This window comes from Mytilus edulis, chromosome 2, assembly GCF_963676685.1.
Source record: "Mytilus edulis chromosome 2, xbMytEdul2.2, whole genome shotgun sequence".
In the NCBI taxonomy this organism is placed as follows: Eukaryota; Metazoa; Mollusca; class Bivalvia; order Mytilida; family Mytilidae; genus Mytilus; species Mytilus edulis.
This window is the reverse complement of record NC_092345.1, coordinates 9,753,057-9,774,198: the sequence shown is the minus strand read 5'-3', so window position 1 is coordinate 9,774,198 and position 21,142 is coordinate 9,753,057. Positions and strand designations below refer to the sequence as shown.

General features: G+C 31.7%; 1 protein-coding gene across 18 annotated transcripts in view; it reads right to left on the bottom strand.

Moving 5' to 3' along the window:
• LOC139510105 (poly(rC)-binding protein 3-like) overlaps positions 1-21,142 on the bottom strand; it is a 112,578-nt gene that overhangs the window by 45,465 nt on the left and 45,971 nt on the right. For 10 of the 18 annotated variants that reach the window (XR_011661830.1, XR_011661831.1, XM_071296387.1 and 7 more), the window contains exon 3: positions 15,588-15,684. The gene's annotated coding sequence lies outside the window, so the exon portion shown is untranslated. Of the gene's footprint in view, positions 1-8,145; positions 8,374-12,022; positions 12,193-15,587; positions 15,685-21,142 lie in introns of those variants that run through there. The other 8 variants (XM_071296390.1, XM_071296394.1, XM_071296365.1 and 5 more) reach the window with 7 other exon arrangements.

Sequence of the window (21,142 nt, the reverse complement as noted above, 5' to 3'; positions counted from 1 at the left end):
ACCTGTATAAATACTAGATAAACACTTCACAGAAGTTTAATGGTCACTTTAGATCAGTCTTGGACTGCTCTTTGGAATATAAAGACAACAAGAGTGCAATAACTTTGGCTAAAAACGGGGCAAAATGCTCAGCAGTCTCTTCCACATTTCTATTAAGGTCATTATTAAGTCAAGTCATTATACTATCTTTGCCTATTTATAATTATTATGAGTAATATACTGTGATTGACATTTGGTGGTCTTGAAACAGATTAATGATATGAGCTGAAAACATATTGTCAACATACCAGTACTGGTTGACTTCACTGTTTAAGAAATATTCTCCTAATTAACCCTATATTTCATACTGTTGCGTTCTGCTAGTCTGCAATTTGATGCCTTGTAATTTTATGCTTTTGTTGAAGTGAAGAGTAACACCATGTTTCCAGTGGAACGAGAGAAAAGCAAGCTGATGAACTACGTTACGATGTCAACCTTGTGGAGTGCATCTGTCATAATCCAATGCTCAGTTTCTTACGAGGTATAAACACATTTTGTTATATTACGTCACACTACTTAAGACAATTGCCAATATAAATAGGTTTGCCAGAAAATATGTTTAATCGGTAGAAATAACTTTGTTTGATAATTAAAAAGTCAATAATAAACTTAATTATATATCTCAACTGATGACTGCTGTCTATATCTGAGTGTCATCAGCGACAGGGTAATAAACTTGATCTTTACTGCAACATAAATAGATGTGTTTAAAAAAACAAACTTTGGAATATTTTGTGTATCTGGTGCAATAAAAAACACCCCCATCTGTTATACAGCTAGGAATTTTAATACCACAGACTGAATGTTGGATTTAAGAGGCATTTTGTTGTGGTTTATGTGCATCAGACATCTCTATAGCTTCATTATATAAATATAACATTTTAACATCTAGTAAGATTTAACTTTCAAAGAAAAAAACTTATCAAAATAAAACATTACTACACCATAAGTTGTAAAACACTGATAATTAAAACAGTTGAAGACCTTTCCTAATTTTTCTCTGAAACTTTCTGAATTTTTTTTTAACTTTCCTGGTCAAATACTGATACATTACATTTTTGCTGATCTTGCAATTTGCTGGAATGAAATTAGATTTTTTTGCAACATTTAGCAATAATTGCAACAGCTTCCATTACCTGCCCTGTGATGGATTCAAAGTGACAACCTCAGTGTTGACTGGCTAATGGTATAGTATTATAAGACCACTCAGCCACCAAGTCACCCCTCCAACAAGATGAGAAATGTTTCTTTGAAGAATCTTGGGGAATATGTCTGTAAAAAATATATTTCAGATACCAGGGTAAATCAGGAATGTTCTCTCCGCTATTTCAGCTGAGGCAAAAGACTATTGATTAGATATTTTGTTGTCCAATGGCATTTTTACTTTCACAACTAACCCTATACTTTCTTTTTCATGCTTAATAATTTGACATTTTATGGTGGCATGAAACTGAAGCTTTAAGAGATCCTATTTCTTCCCCATTGAATCTCTATCAATGAAAATAATGCAAAAACCATATCTGTATGTTATATAGCCTTTAGCAGATTTTTAACAATTACCAAGAGCATTGCATTATTATACTTTCAACTCCTCTTCAGAAGCAACTAAGTGAGACAATTTATTGTTCACAAAATAAAATCTTCCTCTTATTCTTTTAATTATTCCCAGAGATTTGGATCTCTAAGCGATTGTATGATCATCATTCCCCCTTGATTACTTAATCAGCCTACAAGCACATAATTGACAGAGAATTTCACTCCTTTGCTTATTTCTAAGAGAACATAAAATCTAACAAATTATCTATTAAAGTTTAGTTTTTTTTAACATCAATCAGAGCTGAAGTATGTTTTCAGTTGTATAGTTTGAACAGTTGTACATTTATAAGAACCATGCAAAAACTAAGGAGAGAGACAAAAGAGTTCATTCTGCCTTCAGAATATTGGGGTTAGCATATCTGTTCAAATAAAAGCAAATGACTTCATTGCCTTTCCCCCATAGGTCTTCAAAAAAACTTAGGACAAACCTTGTATTACAATAAAATTGTTATCCAATAAAAAAAGATTTAACCAGATTTGAAAACAGAAGGTTAACATATTCACATAAATATAAAAATATCATAAAGTTTACACATGTTTTGAAAAGGCTTTCTGTGCAATATAAATTTAAAAGCCAGAAACAGAGATATAGCTAGTATCTATTGTTTGATTGCCAGACCTAAATATATATATAATAAATATCTAATGATGTATTGTTACTAGCAGAACACCCCTTTCATCTTTTGGCATCTGTTAGGCAAATGTTTATACAGACAAAAACACTAAAGCACACAAATGAGCTAATCTATCTTGTAATCAAGAATCACATTTCTAATGTGCTGTTAAAACTGACAATAAAACGCCAAATTTAATCAGGGGAAGCAACTCACAACTCTTAATGTTCACATGAGGTTACAAAAGCGCAATTATTCGTAATGCATTTTCCATAGGGTACCAGGTGTTCCATATTTTTTTTCTCGAAGACTACACAAACTAGGGGAAAATGAATAGCAGTTCCTGTTACTTAGAAATGCCAGTGTTGCATTACAACAGAAAAATAAATATATAATTTTATCCAAAATGCAGTTGAAAAAGATTGTCTATTTTTTTTTGCTTATGGAAAAAGGCATATTTTCTGCATTTGTTTAAACCTAATTGGATAAGATTTAGATTAAAAGTAATTCCAATCCTGACATCATCCAATCAGAAGCTGTATAGGATTCTATTCTGAGTACCATCTTGGTGTCACACCACCAATTACTCCCTCAAATTTAGAACGTATGTGAAAGTAGGCCTACTCGGACAAAAAATAGTGCATTTGATGTCATTGTTCACCTAAACTAACCAACAAATTTGCAGAAATGAAACTTTTGTTGAAAGAGAAATATATTAAGACCCTTTTGAGCCAAATTTTACCTGTCTAGGAGTTTGCATTTAAAATTGAGGATTAATGTGCTCCAAGGTATACTAATTTAAGATTTCCAGAAAACCAGGGGTTATTTTTAGTGGTACCTCCTTTCGGGAACTCTCTTCTTTCTTATATGATTTTGAATGTATGTTGAAAATTGGCATGCAGAAAGGTGACACCTGTACAATTCAGGATATACCTAGTTTCTATGAAGTTAAACTTAAAGTAAAATATTTAGAAAGCTGTGAAAATTGCAAAATTTGGTTGAACAGATAGGGACTTTTAATTGGTGGTATGACACCTTTAAGCGAAATGCGGTGAAACATCAAATTCAGAAAACAATTGATTTTTTTTGTCTTAATTGATCATTTGAAATAATAGTAGCCACATTTCAATCTTTTTGGGGGCAAAATGTCACAAATTGCAAATTTAGAGCCTTAAACTTGAGTTTGTGCTATTTTTAGCTTTTCTCACCCTGACAATATGCTTTGATATCAAAAACATGTCCTAAATTGTTATAAATGCACAGAAAGTTGTTTCTGTGGTGTTAAACATTAAAACATAGGTTATTTACTACCCCAAACAAATTTTGTCATGCAGATTTAATGAAATTATTTGATTTTTACCCTTTATATCATTGCGTCATACTATGTACTTGGCAGATAGCATAGCCTAATGTAAGCACTGCAGAAACTCACAAAAATACCATTTATTATTCCAAATAAAATTTTCATGTCTTAAATTTTATTAACTGATTTAAATAAAAACAGTTAAATGACCATGACTGCACTTTTGATCAATTTGTAGTACTTTACTGACACCAGGTGAAAAAAAGGGGGGTCAATATTCCTTGACACTTCAATACCTTATATTTTTTACTAAATGCATTGCAAAAATTGTTGCAAGTCTTTAAAGTAGTAGAACAAACAAGGAAAAATCAGCAAAAACTGATCTTGATATTGAAAGTTTATGTTCCTGTGGCCCAAAATGAAATTTTTAAGTATTTTCTATCAAAGTCATACATTACAGTCAGTTTAAATTGAGCTGTGAAATTTTTAATATAAGTCGCATTATGCTCAGAAAGGCTGTTTTTAACTTCAAATTGACTAAGGATTAAGAATAAAGCAAAACAAAAGATTTCTAATTAACTTTTTTGTCTCTTTAGGTGTCACACCACCAATTACTCCCTCAAATTTAGAACGTATGTGAAAGTAGGCCTACTCGGACAAAAAATAGTGCATTTGATGTCATTGTTCACCTAAACTAACCAACAAATTTGCAGAAATGAAACTTTTGTTGAAAGAGAAATATATTAAGACCCTTTTGAGCCAAATTTTACCTGTCTAAGAGTTTGCATTTAAAATTGAGGATTAATGTGCTCCAAGGTATACTAATTAAAGATTTCCAGAAAACCAGGGGTTATTTTTAGTGGTACCTCCTTTCGGGAGCTCTCTTCTTTCTTATATGATTTTGAATGTATGTTGAAAATTGGCATGCAGAAAGGTGACACCTGTACAATTCAGGATATACCTAGTTTCTATGAAGTTAAACTTAAGGTAAAATATTTAGAAAGCTGTGAAAATTGCAAAATTTGGTTGAACAGATAGGGACTTTTAATTGGTGGTATGACACCTCTTGGGGTAAAAAACTTGCCGGTAAAATGTAAACAAATAATTGCGCTCTAATTAACCATGAAGCGTAGATTAGTTTAAAGAATTTTTCACTTAATAAACAGCATATAAAGTTAAAAAAGAGAAATGCCATCATCTGATTTAAAGACAAATTTGTAAATATTTTAAAATCCCTGTCACATTGTATTTAAATCTCCCAGCTCAGACTTGATGTGCCACATAAACTCCGTACAGAACCCTGCTAAAGACAACTAAATACAGGCAGTTTATAACAAGACTGTATCATAACCTGATTCTTTACCAATAACAGACTTCAGACATCCATCAAATGGAGACTTGCTTTGTTCACCTTAAATGGTGGTTAACCCATACCCACAAAAAATAAGTACCCCACAATAATAATGAATCCATAGTAAGAACTGTAAATCCAAATCATTCAGTTAATAAATCAAGTATTTTGTTCTATGCCTATGATGTACCGCTCAGGGGAGATAATTTGAGACATCCCTTACTGACAAATTGAATCAATCATGTTATCTTTGGGTAATCTTGTATCTTCTTGTAAAAATATTCTTTTAATGTGTTAAGGTTATAAAGGCTGTAGAGTTAGTTACTGATAGATATATATACATTTCTTGAGTGACATATACCTTCCAATTTGTCACAGATGCAAGACCAATATCTGACCATAAATCATCAGAGGAAGGTGGACATTATGTAATGTTATTGCGTAATACCAGGAAAGACTGACAAGACAAAATCAAAGTATATGACAGAATCTTAATATTGGCACAAATAATGATATTACATATAAATACAATTGAAATGTTGATCAATTTGATAAACATAAAATTGAATTATATATCTAAAATTAATCTCAGAAAATAAATCAGTTTAACTCCCAAACTATTCTGATTTGTGATATACTTTCTCCTAATCAATTACTAATAGGCCAATGTAAGTGTTGGTCCTTGATGGGCGAAAGTAGTACAGGATAAAAACTCTTCAGATATGAGTACCCGGTAGTCAACAATTTGATTATAATAATCATATTACAGATGAAAGTTTAAAGCTTTGTGCAATGCATTGGGTGTATTCAAATATTACAGATTTTAAATTAGAAACAATGAGTCCTGCTCTTCATTGGGAACTATGTTTTTTTAAGAAGATTAATCCAAGCAATAAAGAAAGTGCATTTTGATATTTTTTTAACATAATCTCTAAATACCATGGTGTGATCTGTGAGTACTAAGAGAATCAAGTCTTTTTTTTAAAACAATTTTACAAGCTCATGCAGTCAGACATCACAAGTAAAATTTAACCGATGTAAATAAAATTAAAACAACTGTAAAATCTATGTTAAGAATAGAATAACATCAGTTACATGGCAAAAATAAAGAAATGAAGTATGATTGCCAAGGAGACAACTATCCACTAGAAAAAGAATGATGTGGAAATAGTGGACGCAAGAACAATTTTCAACACAGATCCTTATCAAGTATATGACATTTCCAAATTAGTGAAAAACACAAGACTGCAAACACCATTACATGTATGGTGTAAATGACCTTATACCACATCACCACAAATTATAGGTAAATAAATCTGACAGTCATCACTCTAGATTCTTACTGAACAAATCTTGCACCATCACAGCAGTGTAACATATAAACACTGACACAAATGTCACAACATATTACTGGTTGTCACGTACTCCTGCCTGCTGCAACTCTCACATAATGACATTAATAAACCTATTAACTGACTTGACTATCTTTGTGTATCTGTATGTTACTGAACTATCTAACATAAATACTCGCTGTTATTTACCATGTCAAAATATACCACAATTATATGCTACAGTTCACCGGGCAATTTATATACAACTGCATACCAAATATCATTGACTTCCCATTTATGATTCCCCCTTAACTGACAAAATTTCATAATGTTGGAAGCCTTTGAAGCCAGAAAAAGCAAGCACGTTTCTAATTTGTGTCACGGTCAGACAAAAACTACTCTGCTGACAGATGAAACCACAACATTTACAAATTGGTTTGAGGTTGGGGCAAACTTAAGTGAGAGAACGAAAACAAACACTCAGCATGTTTTCCATTTATAAAGGGGCATAACTCTGGAACGGTAAATGTGAAGCCACCAAAATTCAAACTTGATCTGTGTTTTGTCATTATAAGCATTATTTGTAAGAATCAGATCATTTTGTTGTGGCAAACTAAAGTTAGAGAACTGAAACAAATTTTGGTAGGTGTGGGACAGACAAGGGTAAAACTTTAAATGCCCCTCCGCTACAGTAGCTTGGGCATAAAAAGTCATCTGAAAACTTTATTTATAGAAAACAAATTGATGTCTACTTGTTTTAGACCTCATGTTTCCTTCAATCTCTCCATATGAAAAGATTCCATGTTTACATTTTCAAAAAGCTAGATTGCACCAATACCTTAACCCACAGTAATTCATAAAGTACAAATAATATATGTCTGCCCAAGCTTATAAACAGTTAAAAAGTCAGATAACCACAAGGTGTAACAATGAAGGGTGACAATTACTAATTTTCCTTAACTCATGTATTTATAAGTAGGTAAAGATGTGAAGACTGACAGACATTATAACATATATCTCCCTGTATCTTTTATCATCACATATATCTTATGATATCTTAACTTGAATCTAACTTTATCTTACAATATTACACTTACTTGTCGTAGTGATTTACACAAATATAAATCACAAAGCTATTACTTGCCAGATTCTCTTCCACAATTAAGAAAGATTATGAGTTCTTTGGTTTAATTAGAGCACCACAAGTGTGACTGGAGGATAAAAATATTGGTCACTGATTGGTTGTAAGACCCTTGCAAAAGCCGCTTATAAGTTTTGATTTACAAGATGTATTATTATGCATGCCTGTTCGTACAGAAAGGGAACATAAAATCCGATGCCTCTAATAGATTGCCACACTCTCTGCAGGTCAAAAACCCTTGTAATAACTCTATAAGGAGTCTGTAGGTGGCCTTATGTAAGGTTATAATCCAAATTACCTATCCCAATTACCCTCATTTTCCAGTGGCATTATAAATTTTCTTCATCCCCCCTGAAATATTTACCATCATCAATTGTTGATTTGATCGTCACAAACGGTGATGTGGAGTAGAAGACAAATTCAACATGTTTTATGCAATACATGTACTTGTAATATGATCAAATCAAATATTTGAAATATAAATCCTGAAAACATCCACTGCAATTCAGGTAACAAGACTCCATGATGGTCTACCAATTTTAAGCAGTGTCACATATTTTATTTTATATTGCAATACATTTTACCATAAAAAATTCCTCTTTATACAGGGATTTGATTAAAGAAGTGCTATTTATACAAGTTATACTATATCAATTTTCAAAATAGTTATGCTCTAAAATTCAGCATTTGCTGTGACAGAAACAAACATTTTCCATAAAAATACATTGTTCAAGCCAGAAAAAAAAGTCAGATAGCAATAACATACTTACTTTATAACAGCTTAGGAAACAATAATGATGTTAAAACAAAGCACATATAGATATTCCCTGAAGAACAACAACTCAACTTCTTGCCAAGACAATAAAAGAATTCAGTGTTCAGCAGAACAAAGCTATACTCTAACAAAAGGTATTGGCATCTGAAGCTGTACTATCAGGCTTTTGCAGTTTTGCTTTCAATTTTTTGTTACCACCTTGTCTGGCAGTATAACAAATGAGTAAATAAACTGTTTACACAGCAGCTTGCGTTTGTTATTGTTAAGCAATTCATTGTTTCTCCAATGAAAGCTGTATAATTGTTTCAACAGATCCCATGAGTAGTGATGTTGGCAAACTTAATACTGAAGGCTATAGACAGTTCTATCACCACCTTAGTAGAATGAAGACATTTTACATGCATGATTGTCATTATTCAAACCAAAATGACTTTTTCAAGGCTGTTTGCAATAATGACAGAAATATAAACTAACAGAAAATCATGACAAATGTTGAGTTATATGTTAATACCAGCGTAAATACTATAAAGCATTTTTTGATTTTTTTGTGAAATAAAAGTTTATGGTATAGCAATTTGATGCAGCAGAATCTAAAGGTCCCAACTGACAATACATGATGGCTAATTGGTATGTTTAAACACCAAATTAGAAGGATGTCATAATGTTTTTTCTTTGTTTAGGACACATGCTAACCAAACAACCTTTGAAGTTATTAGTGACCTCAATGTTCATCAGTTTAAGAAAATTAAGTAATTGTTATGGTTAGTTGAACTATTTGCTTTTAATATTTAGCAATGCAAGCTGTAAAATTGAGAATGGAAACGGGAAATGTGTCACAGAGACAATAACCTGAACAAAGAGCAGAAAACAGGCCACGTCACCAATGGCTTTCCAACACAGCAGGAAAATCCAGCACCAGGACTTCAGCTGGCCACTAAACAAAAATCTGAACTAGTTCAGTGAAAATGGAAATCATCCTCAACTCCAAAACAATTTTATGCCTAAAGTCTGGAACCTAAATTACAGACAAGCTGTGTTGTAATCCAATCAATCTGTGGTAGTCATTATACCTGCTGCAACATGATATTCAGTGGCCAGTCATACAAGGTATAACCCTCAGAGAGTCAAAATCTAGTTTGACACCTCACAACAATTGTAATTAATTATGATGGAGTCAAACAAGCTTTCAGAAGGTCAAGCTGCCTAGGAGAAGCAGCTACCTAGTTCTGTATGCATGGTGCATAACAGAATTCTATATCACATTGATAAGCCAAACTTGTATCTATCTCACAGCGATGAGTTAAGCCTTTTCTAACAGATTTTAATAGTTTGTTCAGGGTTAAACATTCATGAACGAGTAAAACCTTGCCAACAATGTTCAGGGTTAAACACTCATGAACGAGTTAAACCTTGCCAACAGTGCTTTATGTGCGGCCTTAAATAAAGCGCCTGTAGTTCAGTGGTTGTTGTTGGTTCATGTTGGTCATATTTGTTTTCGTAAATTTTGTTATAAATTCGGCTGTTAATTTTCTCAATTAAATTGTATTTTATATTTTTTACAGACTATATTGGTATGGGTTTTTATCAATGTTGAAGACTGTACAGTTGCCTAAAATTGCTTGCATCCACTTCATTTGAACTTTGGTGGATATTTGTCTCATTGGAAATCATACTACATCTCCTTATTTTCATCAATTATCCGATTATGTACGATTATGCATGGATATATTTTTTCATGAAAAAAACATATTGGATTGGGAAAGTATCTTCTAATTCTTAAATATTCTAAAATTTGCCAAAGATCTATCAAATTCTATTAACTTTAATAATCTGATTACCAGAATAGGCTCAGAAATCAGTATGACATAATATTGTCGGAACTTTCATAGTGAACATAAAAAGCTGCAATACTTTAAAACTATAAATGATGAAAGGCTATTTTAAGGGAAGACTGTTGAAAGAAAACCTGGCTCATAAAATAAATACAGGACAAATGAAGCTTACCTCTCTGGCTTGTGAAATGAATAAAGGACAAATTGAAGCCTAGTGGAACCAACTCTGTGTAAACAACTGACACTTATATGTAGGAAGTTTTACACATCTGTAATAATATTGTAGAGAAACCATTATACATTTTCTACATTTCTTTCTGAAGGAAAATAATTACATATAGAAGGATGGTAAGCCAACCTAAAGACAGCAGAGTTAATGACCAAGAAATTCCAACCTATTTCATCCAAGCATACATCTAATTATTATGTCTCGTTGACAACCGTGGGTAGCTTCATCAATGGAACCACACAACATATTATGAGAAGAAATGACAAATGGGATCAGTGGGTAAATAAATCCATTGCTTATATTAGATCAAGGTTACAGCTCTATATTTACTCTGATTCTGTTTGGAGAGTCTGATGTAGATAACTATAGGGGTAAAATAATATGTCATTGTTATATTTTGATTATAAACTGAGGTAAAATAATACTAAAAATATATAGGTAAAACTAGACTTAATATTAATAGCAATGCTATATTTTATCTCTCTTTGAAACATGAAATTTATTTCATCTACAATAATTTTGTATTTTCTATTAGTTTAAGAATCAATATTTTCTCCATTTTCTTTTCTCAAGATGACCTTCTCTACCTGAAGCAAACCTATGATAATATCTCTGTCTACAGATACAAATAATGATGGAAGCAGAGCTCTACTTTGCAAGTTTGACAAATTCTAAATAAATTGAGAGATTTAAAGGTTTACTAATGGTAAGGGTATTATGGGAAAGCCATTGTACAAGAAATAAAAACACCATTTCTTATCAGCAGCACCATTGCTTTATAAATGTTACTGAGTTTACATCCTCAATTTGTATCAGATGTTTATATATATATATATATTATGGAATCATTGTCTCAGTTTTAATAAACAATTTATCTCAGTTTGCTTAACTGGTGAGAGAACTATAGAATATAATACCACAAACTTAGGACTGGAACTATGCTGCAATCCATATTGTAGGCCACAGTGATTTGAAAAGGTTAATGAGAAAAGCAGATGCATTTGCTATCAGAAGGCCATTTGCCTAATAATGTCCTTCCTAAAATAACTTTTAATACATTTAAATGTTGTGCTTCCATTATGTGTACAAATAAAAACATATATGTTTTCATAGTACACAGATGCTCATCTCTACTGTCATTTTATATGTTTAGTGGACCGTGCAATTGAGGTCAAAACTCTTGTTTGCATTTAAATTAGTGAAAATTAGTGAACATCAACTTCATCAAACAATGCCTTGACCAAAGACTCAAACCTGAAGCTGGATGGACGGACAAACAAACAAACTGACGCACAGACAGATAAACATAATGCTCCTAGGTGGTGGATAAAAATCATGAAAAATCTACACAAACAATGAACTTAATAAGACTATTATGGTTAATGAACTATTCAAATTCCTTGTTCAAAATCGTAAGACTCTAAAATGATTAACTTTGTCTCTCTATCTAGTGGTTAATACATATAAATTAATAAAACCATGAGATATGATAAAAATGTTTTACTGGTGCTCATTAAATTTTAGCTTTAAAACATCTTCCCAAACTCACAAAATCTCAAGTTTTACAATTATAATTTACTGCAATTCTAGTAAATAAATTGATCACATTGCCAACTCCAATTAAAAATAATTTTCTAACAAAAGATAAAAGCAGTTGACGAACTATTCAACATGACAACAACAAAACCAAGAATCTTTTATCAGAAAGGTTAAAATTGTTATCCCAATTATAAATAAATAATTAAAAAAGAGAAAACTACATTTCAGGAGATGCCATCTTCTCATAAAATAAATAAATCTAATTTCTTTACCTGCAATAAGCAATTAAATCCTACGATAGAGGGAACGATCTAGCTTTACTTCTGTTAAACACGTCACTACAATATCGTCCTCTGCCTGTGTGACGGGGGTGCACTGAGTGGATTGTCAATCTGCCATTTCACATCTATATCACCCTTTTTAACTCTGGCATTATTATTATTATTAAGAACAGACGACTGAGAGGTTCCATTCAACATGTGTTAATATTTTATACAAATAACTTCACAACTTGGCTGGAAATGTACCAAGGGTTACTGGGAAAATACATATCAACTAATTAGGGGGATCTAAAAGAATGCTCATTAGAAAACCTTTACTTAGGCTATTCTAAAGTGTAGAGAATAACTAGATTCTAAATTGATGCAACATCAGAAGCTATATCTCTTTTATCTTAGAATTACATATTCCTATACAAGAACTTATACGTAATTAGAATATCTTAGAATTACATATTCCTATACAAGAACTTATACGTAATTAGAATAAGTTTTATGTATATTCTAATCAATTTTTTTGAATTTTCCATTTTTTTCCTAAAAGATTAAGTTGGAAAGATTCCGTATGGCATTTGACCAAAATGTCAACCACAACGTATAATAAATTGTTGTTGATGTTTAGATCTAAGAAACCATAAGTTCTACATTGTGCAGATCTACTCCTACAACTTAATATTATCAAGATGATGATCAAATATAAAAACGCTCTTTCATAGAAGTCAACTGATCAAAGTGTTCTACCCAAGGTCTTTCCAACAGACCTATCCATTAAACATTACATTAACTTACTTTTTCTGTTTTACTAAGGGGACATCGGGTCCAATGGCCTTAAAAGGTATGAATATAAACTGACAATTTACCATATAGCAGACAGTGTGCAATTTGACATATTTTTTTCTGGCGGTAAGGTATAATTTAGACTAAGTTTTCAATTGTACCAAGACTAAGTTTTCAATTGTACCAATTTCATGGACTCATGGGTTTTATTCTATAGTAAAGTAAGAGTCAGGGATGAATCAAGAATTTGTCAATTTGACAAAGATGATAAAATTTGCAAATTATTAAGTGTTTCGAGCACTATAACAAGCTTTCGATATAAAAATATTGAAGACTGATATTTTTGTAGATGCTGCGAACAATGTACTGAATGGAGTCTATGAAATTATTTAACGTTTATTTCTTGTAACTTGTAACATCCAAATTAAAATGTTCTTACTACTTATTCAATTCACTTACAGCATTTCATTGAACACTGAAACCCTTAATTAAAAAATCTGTTTTTCTTCTTGGAAAACACTAAAACTGTACAAATAAAAACAAATGAATCTCATCAATTTGTCCAAGAGTGAAATTAATTCTTTGCTTGTTATAACAAAACTTTTTATTTATTTTCTCTTTGTACTACATATATCTCCGGTAAAGGAAAGTAAGACTCCCCGTGGAAGCATTAAGTCTTAATGAACACAGGAAAACCTGTCGTTAATATTCATTGTTAAGTCTGCAGCACCATTATCTCTTGGCAGCTTATACTTTGACGAAGAACTTCTTTTTAATGATGATTCTTACAATGACCAAGTTTAGAGAAAAATGTTAATTCCCATATTCTTATATATATATGTCTTGTCATTCTTAAACAATCAAAATAATTGAGATCAGCTTATTGTGTCTTTTTCTTAAAAACGTCCAAGAAAAATTGAAAGCTTGTCATTCTATAACAATCAGAATGGCAGATAGATTGAAATTCATAAGAAAAGTGCAAAACATTAAAGGTAAAAATATATGATAAAGAACCTTTGAAGCTGCAATTAGAATGACAAAATGCTACTGTCTAAAGTTTTGTCAATCAAAATTTCACAAAGGAATGACACAGTTTGGGTATTTTGCAATAGAAATAATAGTGAGGGCCTTTTAGATGATTTTCTTCAATGACCAACAGGTGAAAACAGATTTTGAGGATTCTGCAAAAAAACCAAAGATGAATATACCAGTACATATCGATGATTGTAAGGAATCATGTTGATATTTTATTATCAGCATGGATAAATGATAAAAACTTCCAGATTTATCATATTTAGTACAGAATGTTTCGTTTGTGAACGTAAAAATGTGTATATTCAATGTGAATACTAGTTTAAGGGAAATGGTTTTCCCGCCACATTATTTATGTATGTGCCTGTCCCAAGTCTGGAGCCTGTAATTCAGTGGTTGTCGTTTGTTTATGTGTTACATATTTGTATATTTTTTACATAAATAAGGCTGTTAGTTTTCTCGTTTGAATTGCTTTACATTGTCTTATCAGGGCCTTTTATAGCTGACTATGCTGTATGGGCTTTGCTCATAGTTGAAGGCCATACAGTGACCTATTGTTGTTAATGTCTGTGTCATTTTGGTCTTTTGTGGATAGTTGTCTCATTGGCAATCATACCACATCTTCTGTTTTATATTTTTAAGGTCTCTAATAGGTGTCTCATTAGCAACTATATTGCATCTACCTATTTCTATACCCATGAATCAATCAATTCTAAACAGTTCAATGAGTGGAGCAAAATGATGTTTGGAAATGGCAATTCCATTGTAAAAAATATATTATCTGGATTTGAAACCAAGGTGAAACATATGGGTAAACAAACATTAGGCTGTGTCCCATCATTTTCAGTTCTTCCAACAGCATGTAATAATTATTGCCATCAGTCTGACCAATCACCAGCAGATTACAATAAACAACTATCAGCCTCAATTATTCCCAAATGCAAGCTATACAAAATAATAGCCTCTTATTAACAGATCATTAGGAGGTGATAATTAGAGCAGATTTATACTGTTGATCAGTATTATATCTCCTAGAATATTTATGTCCATTATAGGTCCTGCAATTAGCATTGATTTTTATGTTCTGTTCTTAGAATAAGGAGATTGTTGTCTGTATCTAATAAATATTTGGCAGATAATATACTGCTAATTCTCATGGGTACTAATTACCCAGTTCTTTGCTTATCATGACATTACATTTGATATACAATGAGACATCTTTTAAGTGCAATTGTCAAACCAATACTTATTTCACCATGTGTTATATTAGCTTGTGAACATGCAACTGCATACATACACCCAAGCAATGTGTAAAGAAAACAAGGGCAGATTTAAAACCATTTATGTATTAAAAACAGACTACCAGACTATATCATGTCAGAAGTATAAGATAGTTCCATTTTAACATAGGCAGACTTGAAATTTGATTTTTCTATTTCACCATTATAATGGTCTCAAATCTACCAGTCACACTGACTGGTTCTTACAACTGACAGTTTCTTAGTTATGGTCATTCTGTTTTTATTTGTGTGATTCAATCATATTTCATGTAAAGCATTTAGTGTTTAATAGTATACATCTTTATTAATATCAAATTATATCAATCATAGAAAATCACCAAAAATTTGTAGCACCTGTGTAATAAGACCACCTGTATACTGTAGACAGTTAACAATTCGCTAACCCGAAAACATCAAATATTTAAGCAACAGGAGATGCAGTATGATTGGCTTAATAATCACATACTTACATCAAATGGTGATGGCTACTGAGGTCTGAAGGTCATGCTCTTGATATATATGTATATATGTACTGTTAATGGTATCCACTTTCAAAGGTTACATATTCTGGAGAAAAAAAAATTTCAGTACAGTTTTAACAAAGGTATGATCTGAGGGTATGCTGTAATATTAAAGTAAAAATACCCCCTCTCGAAGATCACTACATCAAAGATGCATTTCTAATATAAATCAAACATTATTACGCTATAAATATGGAGCCATTTAGTAATACACAGGATTTTTCTTCGTTTGTGAAATCCAAAACTCTGATGTAAAAATCATATTTCATTTAATGATGCAGTATTAAGATGAGTATTAAACTTTGATATTTCTGGAATACAGTGCATAATCATTTATATGACGTGCACAAATTATTTGTTTCTGCAGGGTGCATATAAACTTTAGATTGTTTAAGGTTAAATTTTCTTCATGAAAAATCACTTGCAGGATTAATCAATGGGGACATGTCATTTTTCAGGGGCATCATTGAAAGATCTGAATCAATAGTTGATTTGATTATTTAATACTTTTTCATCTATTTCTAGATGTTTAAGTTTTGCTGGGGCCATTATTTTTTTTTAAATAAAAAGGTGCACTCTAATAATGCCTTCCTAGTTTTTTGCTGAATGTGTATCCCTACACATTTACTTTTGGGAGTAGAAAAAATAACGTGAAAAAAATAGTTACAAATTTGTTTAAAAAGATGTATCTTCTCTTTAATATGAATGTAAATACTTCAAGAAACTTATACAAGAGTGCACACGCTGAAATGTCTCGCCTTCTATACTAATCGTTGATATTATGGTGATAGTCCTAAGTATAAAGCTAAGCTTTATAACAACTGTCACATAAACTTAACATTAACCAAGATAACTAAACATAGACCAATGAACCTTAAAAATGAGGTCAAGGTCAGATGAACCATGCCAGGCAGACATGTACAGCTAACAATGCTTCTATACAACATATATAGTTGGCCTATTACTTATAGTTTAAGATAAATAGACCAAAACACAAAAACTTAACACTGTGCAATGAACCGTGAAATTGAGGTCACGGTCAAATAAAACCTGTGCGACTGACATAAAGATCATAAAATATTTCCATACACCAAATATAGTTGACCTATGGCATATAGTATTAGTTAAAAGGACCAAAACTCAAAAACTTAACTTTGACCACTGAACCATTAAAATGAGGTCAAGGTCACATGACATCTGGCCGTTAGACATGTACACCTTACAATCGTTCCATACAACAAATATAGTAGACCTATTGCATATAGTATGAGAAAAACAGACCAAAACACAAAAATTTAACTTTGACCACTGAACCATGAAAATGAGGTCAAGGTCACATGACATCTGCCCGCTAGACATGTACACCTTACAATCGTTCCATACAACAAATATAGTAGACCTATTGCATATAGTATGAGAAAAACAGACCAAAACACAAAAATTTAACTATAACCACCGAACCATGAAAATGAGGTCAAGGTCAGATGACACCTGCCAGTCGGACATGTACACCTTACAGTCCTTCCATACACTGAATATACTAGCCCTATTGCTTATAGTATCTGAGATATGGACTTGACCACCAAAACTTAACCTTGTTCACTGATCCATGAAATGAGGTCGAGGTCAAGTGAAAACTATCTGACAGACATCAGGACCTTGCAAGGTACGCACATATCAAATATAGTTATCCTATTACTTATAATAAGAGAGAATTCAACATTACAAAAAATTTGAACTTTTTTTTCAAGTGGTCACTGAACCATGAAAATGAGGTCAGGGACATTGGACATGTGACTGACGGAAACTTCGTAACATGAGGCATCTATATACAAAGTATGAAGCATCCAGGTCTTCCACCTTCTAAAATATAAAGCTTTTAAGAAGTTAGCTAACACCGCCGCCGCCGCCGCCGCCGCCGGATCACTATCCCTATGTCGAGCTTTCTGCAACAAAAGTTGCAGGCTCGACAAAAATCCAAAAAATAAATCGCTGCAAATTAAACAAAAAAGGGCAATTCTCTAACAAGAATGTGTCCCCAGTACACGGTTGGCCCACTCGCACTATCATTTACTATGTTCAGTGGACCATGAAATTAGGGTAAAAACTCTTAATTTGGCATTAAATTTAGACAGATCATATCATAGGGAACATGTGTACTAAGTTTCAAGTTGATTGGTCTTCAACTTCATCAAAAACTACCTTAACCAAAAACTTTAACCTGAAGGGGGACAGACGAATGGACGCACAGACCAGAAAACATAATGCCCCTCTACAATTGTAGGTGGGGCATAATTAACTGTCAGAAGATTGGTTTACAGAAAAAGGAAACCTACAGCATGACAAAATAGCTGTATTAGAAGACGCTCAACTCTAAATCTCATTTTCTATATTTATTTGAATGAAGAGAAATTAAGTTAAAAAGTTGTCAACTCTCTCTGTAGGAATAAACTTTTCCAGCAAAAAATAAAAATAATATAGTTTCTAACTCTTATGGCCATTTTTCTTTTAGTATTTCAAAGAACAACAAATAAATTGATGAGAGTCAGCAGAAGATCTACAGATATCTCTCATAAATGGTACTACATGTATAAGCACCAGTTTAATGGCTTTTATAAGATCAATGGATCATAATTTCTTTTTTCTTTATTTAATATGTAAAGGGAGGTAACTCAAAACTGTTGTGATTAATACTTGGGTTCTTTTTGTTGGTTTTTCAAACTTAGGCATCCAAAAACAATAACAGATTCAGGCACATATATTAAGTTTAATATAGAAATCAAGATTTTTTTCTAAAGATTTTCAAACTATGAACTAAATACTAGTATCGACCACTTACCAATTGGCCTTAAACTAGAGAACCTTCCTCCCTCTCATTTTAAAAACACTTCCTTTTTAATTATCAAATTAAAAAAGTTAACCTCAAGTAATCACTAGAAATCACAAATGCACCCAAACTTTTTATCTGGAAGCTGTGACTAAGACCTCTGACCTTAAAATTGATCAAGTTCAAATGGTAGATTAGCACTAAAAGTCATTTTTGATATAAACCGTTGATACAAATTTCTTAATCCAACAAGAAATGTTACAGACATGGGAGAGCTTCTACATCAATTTTTCATACAGTTTTATTTCCGAGGGCATATATATATATATATAAATAATTCTTATTAAATAGCTCATCACTATTGATTAAAACATAATTAAATTTCATAAGAATCCAACAAGAAATGAAAGTATGAGAGCCAAAGTCAAATTATTACAAGTATTAGCTACATCTTGAGGGCATAAGGCAGAATTAGTTTATCTTTTGTCAAGTGCAGAATGATACTTTTTATTGGTAATTATCCATTTTTTTATGGTGTCACGTTCCCATGTCACCATTTTAAGTGGTTTAAATATTTCAACTTTTTTGATTTGCTTGTGTATGTAACAACATATTTGATTTCAACGAAAGAAATCTCTGTATTACTGATAAATAATTACACCAGGGTTTTCTATATCACAAACTTGTCAAAACATTTACTAAATTTTATCAATGGCACAAGGACATCATTCTAAAATATAAATCAACATGCAGATATCTTATAAGTTCAGGTATTTCACATCCAATATTTTATGGTAAAATTGATAATGGTAATGGGGAATGTGTCAGAGAGTTATCTGCTCTTTGATCCGGTTGATCAAAGAGCAGATAACAGCCAACAGTAATATTCTTTACAAAACACAAAAATGTCCACATTCACCTCAAAATCTAACCAAACCTTTAAACAGACTTATTCAGAAAGGATATAGTTACGATAATGTTGACATCCTTAAGGATTGCATATGTTGGTATTAATATTGATTCACGCATAGGGTCTTTGCATCGGAAATAAACAGAATAGAGTTTTGTGTGGCTTATTAATTGGTCTCTTACAAATTGTTACCAGATATTAATTGTTTTAGCTCTGCTATCAACATCATTTTAAAGTCGTGCAGCTATTGAGTGGAGTCCCCAGTTAATTAGCTCCTTTAAAGGGATACCACTACTGGCACTTCATTATAACTTATTTCTTAACAATAAATACTCAGAGAAAGTTTGCTATTTAACAGCAAACTACTATTCGTGACATAACACTCGAACAGAGTTATGTAATTGTCTTTACCAGACTTGGCAAAGACATAAGCATTGTTTTATGTTTATGGAGGAGGAGATTGACTGCAATAAATTGTCTCCTACTGAAGACATCTGTCACTTAAAGCAATGAAGGACTGAAAATAAAATAAAGACATCTTGATTGTATGCCAGTGTTATGTCTACATTCAGATGCAGGTCATTGAGTTCTAATGGAACACAAAATATCATAAAAATCTAAAATACCACCCAATTACCAAAAACTTAATGATTCATGTTTATGACATAAGTATATTCCTCAACATATCTGTGATTCAATATTACAGTTTTTAGAGGATTTTTTTTAAGAACATACCAAGTGTTATTATTTAATATCCTGTTTGTTTGTTTTACACATTCTAACTGACAATTCTTAACTGCATAACCATATAACCATAGCCAGGGGTGGTTTCGACGAACCCTTAAAACAAATAAGCACTGTTTAAAGTCAAAGTTCGGGTTGAATTGTGACTGTTTAAGTTGAGTTTGCGAGTTCAAATACACCCCACCCACCCCCAGAAATTTCTGGCTACGGGCTTGAACTGGCCAGTTTAATGTAACAATGTTTAATGTAATTAATGTAATTCAACATATCCCTTTTAGGGGAAACACAGGAAAACACAGGGATTGGGTAAAGGAACCCTAATGCAGAACTCTGATAGGTACAATAGACAGCAACTTTATTGAATATATAAATAAATATAAATTCTACTGAGATTCAGCACAATCTGAAAATCTATCAAAAACTATAGCCTGTTCGCTATTTGACAAAAAATAAAACATAAATATTTTATTCAATTCGATATAGTCTTATCATATATTGTTTTACTGATCTTTGAGTAAACTTAATAATATAGAGTTATCTTCCTTTCTATACAAAGCTTCAGTAACTTTTATTTGTATTTTTTTCACCATAATTTTATTAATAACAAAAATTATTTCTTTTCTAAAACTTGTGAGCTTATTCTTTTAAAGTTAAACTAAAGAATTAACTTTTTAAATAGTATTGTATATAAAAAAACAATTTAAGTAACTGAAGTTTATGAATTAAATCAAGTTAGCAAATGCTAAATTCCATTCTGAATTCATTTTCGTATTTTCCATTTTTTTTTTTAAGTCATTGGGATATTTACAAAGTAGCAATAGTTCTACCAACCTAATCAAAATTTATGACATTATTACACATATTAGTTTGATAAAGACAAAACACAAACAATTGTCAAAGAATTATCATAAAGGAGTATTTAAAGATTCATTTAGACTAGAATTCACCATTAATACAAACATGTATGGAAATCAGACACTAAATCTACGCATTTATGGGAAAAAAATGGTTAAATAATTCCAC